This window comes from Plectropomus leopardus, chromosome 9, assembly GCF_026936395.1.
Source record: "Plectropomus leopardus strain MGB_pleo_1.0 chromosome 9, ASM2693639v1, whole genome shotgun sequence".
Classification (NCBI taxonomy): Eukaryota; Metazoa; Chordata; class Actinopteri; order Perciformes; family Serranidae; genus Plectropomus; species Plectropomus leopardus.
This window is the reverse complement of record NC_142184.1, coordinates 20,605,958-20,612,420: the sequence shown is the minus strand read 5'-3', so window position 1 is coordinate 20,612,420 and position 6,463 is coordinate 20,605,958.

Here is a 6,463-nt window from a genome sequence, read left to right as displayed (position 1 = left end):
TATATTACTGTTATCTATCATCAGGTAGAACACATCTTGTACATCATGTTCAGTCACAGAGCAGCACTAAAGTTTAAGAGGAATGCTGAGACCTTTAAATATCTCCATCTATGACAACCTTTTCCTCAGAGATTTCTGGCTGGACATTATCCCACATGTTGAGGCTTATTTCCAGCTCCCTGTATTGTGCCAGAAATAAAAAATGACAGCTGTTTTCCTTTGAGAGGAGCTGTCTTCTGCAAAGGCCTTTCAATGACTCTTCTCAGGGACCTCTTTATTGGAACAGAGGTGTTGACAATCATAAAAACTTGCATTAAGGGTATATGAATCAGCCGTGTGGTCAGTCAGGGGCCCTCCTCAGCCTGCATGGGAGAAAGATGGAGACGGTCCTGGAATACACTGAACGAAATCCAAAAACAGTCTCACTCAAGTTCACTTTTCAGTCCAAAGTGTTTGGCTTCATTGCCGACTCTGTCAGAGACCACAAACATGGCTACCATCAACCTCTGCGCAGAGAGATGAGGCTTAACTGAATGTTCGCTCAGGGGGACGAAAAGTCCAACAGAGCCATTTGTCTTCCGGTAGGACAGCCTGAATTAGGCCATGCCTTAGGTTGCAAAGTGCACAGAGCACAGAACACCTGGTCTGTCAAAGTTGGCACTGAAAAGTTAAAGAACATCTGAGGGAATCATTAACTGTCAGCTGAACCATGAATAACAGAGACAGATGAAGAATTTGGGATCCAGCTATTGTGGATCCACAATAACCAGGAAAAGATACAGCGGGACATTACTTTGCCAATGAGGTGCAGTTTTATTTCTATCAGAGGCCCTATTATGGTCAATACTCATAGAGCTCTTTTCCATGAATGCTACAAGCATGAATCACCTTTGCAAACCTGTCACTAACTACATTAAAAATACACATTCCACCTTGATTTTGGGTATTGATGTTAAAAGGAAAGTTCCATATTTTTTTTTACGGATTTTCTCACGTTTTGGTGTCAAAGTGACTACTGGGGACAATCGTTTGTTAAATTGGTCCAGTATTGAGGGAGAGCGCTGAAGCTGACATCAGTAAATCAGGCTGTAATGTAACAACAATTTACATCCACTTAAGTTCTTGTTTTGCCACTGACAGGCTCAGATTGTTACTGTAAGTGTCTGACAACATTATGAAAACAACTTTCCTCACTGTTCACTGGGCTGTTGTTATTGTGTCCAAGTCTCTCTCAAGGAAAAGTCTTGTTTTGAAATCTCGCAAGAGAGCATTATCTAAAAGATTGAAGATTGCTGGTTTCAACAGCGTGAAAAAGTCTGCAAGATTTTAAACGAGACTTCTCCCTGAGCGAGACTTCGTCACAAAAACAAACATGTCTCTGTGGGGTCTTTTCAATAATGTTGTCAAACTCCTATAATAACAATCTGAGCCTGTCAGTGGCAATAACAAGCACTTTTAGTGACGTAAATTGATGGCGAACAATTGTCCACAGGGATCACACTGCAGCCTGTTTTGTCACTGCAGCTGCATCAATCTCTCTCAGTGCTGGACCAGTTTCAAAAATTGTTGTCTCTATTAGTCAATTTGACACAGAAACATGGGAAAATAGCAGCTGGTTTAAAAATACCAAAGTTTCCCTTTAAGGTTCTTATACTTAGCAACACTACTTCTTTTACAGGGTTTCTTCATCTAAATCCCACATAGTTTCAAGTTTTAGTTGAAGTTTTAACTACCCTATCCTCTGCCTTCAGCACAGTGCAATGAAAGTAAAAGGAATTTTTATAGAGGTATTCACACAATTTAAGAAACATGTGTTCGCATTGCTGTGAGCATCTAAAACATAATTTCATTCACCTTCATTGTATTGAGGCTGCAGCAGAAATATTTCAAACACCTGGTCAAATAAAACTGAAACTAACTGCATGGCTAAATATAGAGATGAGGTGAAGATGAAGATGAAGATGAAGGTGAACCCTCTATAGTGTATATTAGGCCTGTATTAAATGTAGTAGTTGTACTGCAGAGGAGTCAGTTGTAGTAAAATGTCCTGACAAAGGAACTCAATTTTACACATTACAGTCTGTTTGCAGATCTTGGGAGGTTATACTGCATACAAGGAAAAAATGTTGCATAAAAACACGTTTTATGAGGTTATTGATTGGTTTGACACCAAACTCCATTTTATTAACTACCTACAGCTGTGAGATCGATAAAGTAGAGCCATAATCCTAGATGAGGCACTTTGGCAGGATACAGTGCTATTGTTGGGATCAAGTAGAGCTAAGAGTGCATGAGCTACAAGTGCTCTGTAAACAAAACTCCTGCTGTTTGAAAGTGCAGACATTATGAAAATCTGTTAATTTTCTGTTTATTTCAAAAGACAGATTGTCCATGACACAATCTGTTGATGAAATTTCAATGCATTAAGTGTGGAGTGGTGAATTAATTCGTCATATCATAGCGAGCTCTGCTTATGGTCACAGTGTGATAGCCATAACCACTTTTCATCAAGGAATACAGCCATTATCTCTGTGTGCTTTGTCATTCTAATGGCTGTGGAAGACACAGACAAATAAGCTGAATGGCAGACCTGTGACTCTCACTGCCATGTTGGATGTTAATGGAAGCTTGCGAAGAAAGATCTGATCCACTGGCCTTCACGGGTACAGATGGATCACACATGGATGTGGCACTAATGCAAAAAAAGAAATTCGACCAACAACGCTTCATGAACACGATCCAGATCTAAGGACAAATATAGTAAATTGCATATTTTTTTGTGTATCTCTGTGAGAGAAGATGAAACATAACCAGTACAACAACAATAAAAGTGCAGAGGCTGTGTGTGTGTGTGTGTGTGTGTGTGTGTGTGTGTGCGCGTGCGTGCATGTGTGTGTGTGTAATGTCATGTTCTAAGCCAATCAGCAGGATCGGCCATTCCAGGCATTTTGAATTAAATAATGAATATTGGCTTTATGGACCTTTTTTTGATCATTTGTTTATTTGCTCCTGACAAACCAGCTGTCAAACATTCCCCCCTTTAAAAAAACTCAAACTTTTTCTGAAAGACAGACCAGTGTGAGCATCGTTTTGCAAGTCACAAATAGGTCTCAAGTCTTTGCACTCAGTTCCCAAGTCAAGACAGACAGATTCCAAGTTAAGTCCGAAGTTCTAAATGTTTAGTTTTGAGTCCTCAACAAGTTATAATGCGCTCTGCACTATATGTATTGCCATTTTAACAACAGACTAGCTTAATCATATATTAAGTTACAAAAATCATGAAGTGTGTGAAAAGTTTGGCTTTATAGTTGTTAATCTAAAATTAGCTATGCATTAGCACGCTAACTACATTAGTATTAGCCTTGACTTCTTCTTTTTGACTTCGTTCTTTGTGCAATCTTAAATGTCTGACAGAATTAAAAGTTGTTGTTTTGCCGTCCGTAAATTCCAACTGGCAGGTTTTGGAAAGTGCCATTCATTTTTTGTTGATCTCCATGTAGTTTTTGTACACAAACGGAATTTTGTATAATTGTTTCCACCTGGCGCTCCTTAGTTTTTCATTGTTCATTCCTGCAGCCTGATTGGATGCTGTCAGATTGCTTTAAGTCGATCATCTGAGGAATTAAGTGTTCCCTTCTTGAGAACGAATAGCTTCAACGTGAGTAGATTTAGGAAATGAATTGATTCTTGAGAGACTTCTTAAAATCTTTAATCTGTGAGCCTGGGAGAAGGTATCAAGGCTTTTCAAGTCAAAAGGCTGATGTCCAAGTGAAGTCACGAGTCAATGGCGTTAAAGTCCAAGTCGAGTCTAAAGTCACTGAATTCATGACTTGAGTCTGACTCGAGTACAAGTCATATGACTCGAGTCCACACCTCTGTCTTTTTCCATTTGTCCAAGTGCTGCTATTTGTTAAAAACTGCCTTTTTAACTTCAATATCTTCAATTTAGGAAAAGACGCTGTCAAGAAATCCCCACAAATACCGCTCTCTCCAAAGATATATTATAAAATAGCACATCATAATATAGGAAACTATCAAAGAAAGGCTTTGATGCAAACCATGTATACTTATATATGTAGCCTATATATTAATTAATACAGCGCCAACCACCTGCTAAAGACAAATGTTGGGGGAGATCTAATAAATAAAAACTGACAGAAAAAAAAAACAATAAATAAATAAATATATTGGACTAAAATCAGTAGCCACTGGGATTTAGGAAAAACATAAATTGGGACATTTCTAATTTTAAATATTGCGTGCAGTATCAATATTTACAGTATGTATATGACACAAGGGTCTTGGGAACTGGCCTCTTCTGCAGAAAAGTCTGGGATGTACGTATTTTCTACAGCGTCTGTCTAACAGTCAAGAATTCAAACCACCTTTTTTTCTTGTCTTTATCATCTGTTTCTTCTTCTCTTTACGGCCCCTCACTTGGTTTATGTGGTTTGTTTTTTCTGCTCAAGCTGTCAGAGCCTTCTTACTGCTGGATGGCAATGATGGATTTTCTGTGTGCACAGTAAACATACAAAGAGGTTCAGATAAGGGGATGATAAACAACAAAGCAAATATATTGACAGAAAGAGGAGACAACAGAAAAAGACCCCGTTAGAGAAAAGGGATAGAGGAGAGGAAGGAGAAGGTAGCAGCAGAAAATCGGCAAGAGACAACACAGTTAAATAATAAGGGGAATAACATTTTCATGGCTTAAACTCAGCATGAAGATGCTTTTGAAATGTTTTGATCCACTAATGACAGCTGTGTTTAAGGATGTGCCATTTGAACTGTCAATCATGGAAAGCTGCAACAAAAACAAACTTTTTGTAAGCTGTCCTGAGAGTATTTTCCCTCCCTGCACAAATATTATCTGCCCATCCAGCCTCCCCTATCCTGCATCTCCTCTGTGGCAAACAAAGTGGTTGAGAAAAGGAAAAACGGGATTGTCTGTAATTCAAGCGTAAAAGATTGATAGAAGGCAGTGGGAAGGTAGATATCTGCATCCTGGAAAAAGAAAAACAGACACCATGAGGAGAAATAATTAGAAGGATTAAGTGGAAAGGAAGAGAGCGGGGTAAATGAGAGGCGGGGGAAGAGGGGGACAGCAAGAGGGGGAAAGCAAGAAATGGGAACATCAGTGACGTCACAGTGGAATAAAGTGCACGGCTCAGGAGCATTGTGCTCGTGGAGCCTTGAACGTGATCGTCCAGAGAAAACAGACTGTAAGCACAATGTGATGGTTGTGGGAGGCGTTGTGGTAGTGTGTGTGTACACAGAGCGTGTACATGAGTGAGCAGCACAGTGCAGAGCATGTTTCCATACAGATGGAAGTTTGTTTAGAGTAGCGTGAGTGTGAGAAGTGAGTATGCAGATGGAGATGCAGATGTGGTGAATAGTACTCTGTGCGCTTTGGGGGTCTCTGGAATAAACTGGCAGCGTCAAGACGTTTTTGCCCTCTGAATTTCCGCCCACTTTCTCAATGTCAGCCAATACTCCCCACTGGATCTGGACTTACAACCTGCAAAGTGTGTGTGTGTGTGTGTGTGTGTGTGTGTGTGTGTGTGTGTGTGTGTGCATGTGTGTGTGTTTACGCGCAGCAGTGGATGCAGCATTCACACCAACATTTGCATATTTGTTTACATTACCTATGCATGGGCACATCCATGGGTCAAGTTGGATCAGTGTTTTTTTTATGCTTATGTATTTTAATGTACAGAAATCACATTTTTGTAGATATGTCCCATAATCCTAGAAACGTCCTAAAATCCTAGAAACATGTATGGGGCTCCTGCGACTGGCCCTTGTCCTCCTGTCATTTTGCAAAAGGGGCCACCGACCAAAGCAAGTTGAGTATCACCATTCTAGTAGATATTAACTTAATGTGTAAATACAGCTTTGTTTTTAAGTCACGCTTGCTTTGGCAGTATAAACATGTGTTTCCCATGCCAACTAATTTTAGGTTTATTTCTTATGGGAAATATTACATTTATAAACATAACTGGACTCAAAAGAAACCCCAAATACGAGAATTCAAAATAGAAATAGAACATTAGCTACATCAAAACATTACACAGACTAAAAAAAAAGATAGCAGAGCTGAAAAAAACATTTGAAATTCGTTTAACATTTTTGTTTGATATTTTGAATTACTGTCATAATGTCAATACCCCTATGTATATATGTCAGTAGTCATATCTAGTTTGTCCTGCATGGCTTTGGCTTTGTTTTGTATTTTTGTTTTTCTTATGTTTATTTTGCATTGTCCTATTTGCTATTTGTTAGCCTACATAACTGAATTGGTATATATATACTTGAACCACGTATGGAATGACTGAAAAAAACGAAAAAGAGAGAAAAAAAAGGATTAGTCTCCTTGCTCCGACCCAGTGTTGCCTACCACACCCTCGTTGTCTCCATTTTAAACCTATCCTTGTGTTTCCCTCCTTCTTCCGGTCCCCGCCTC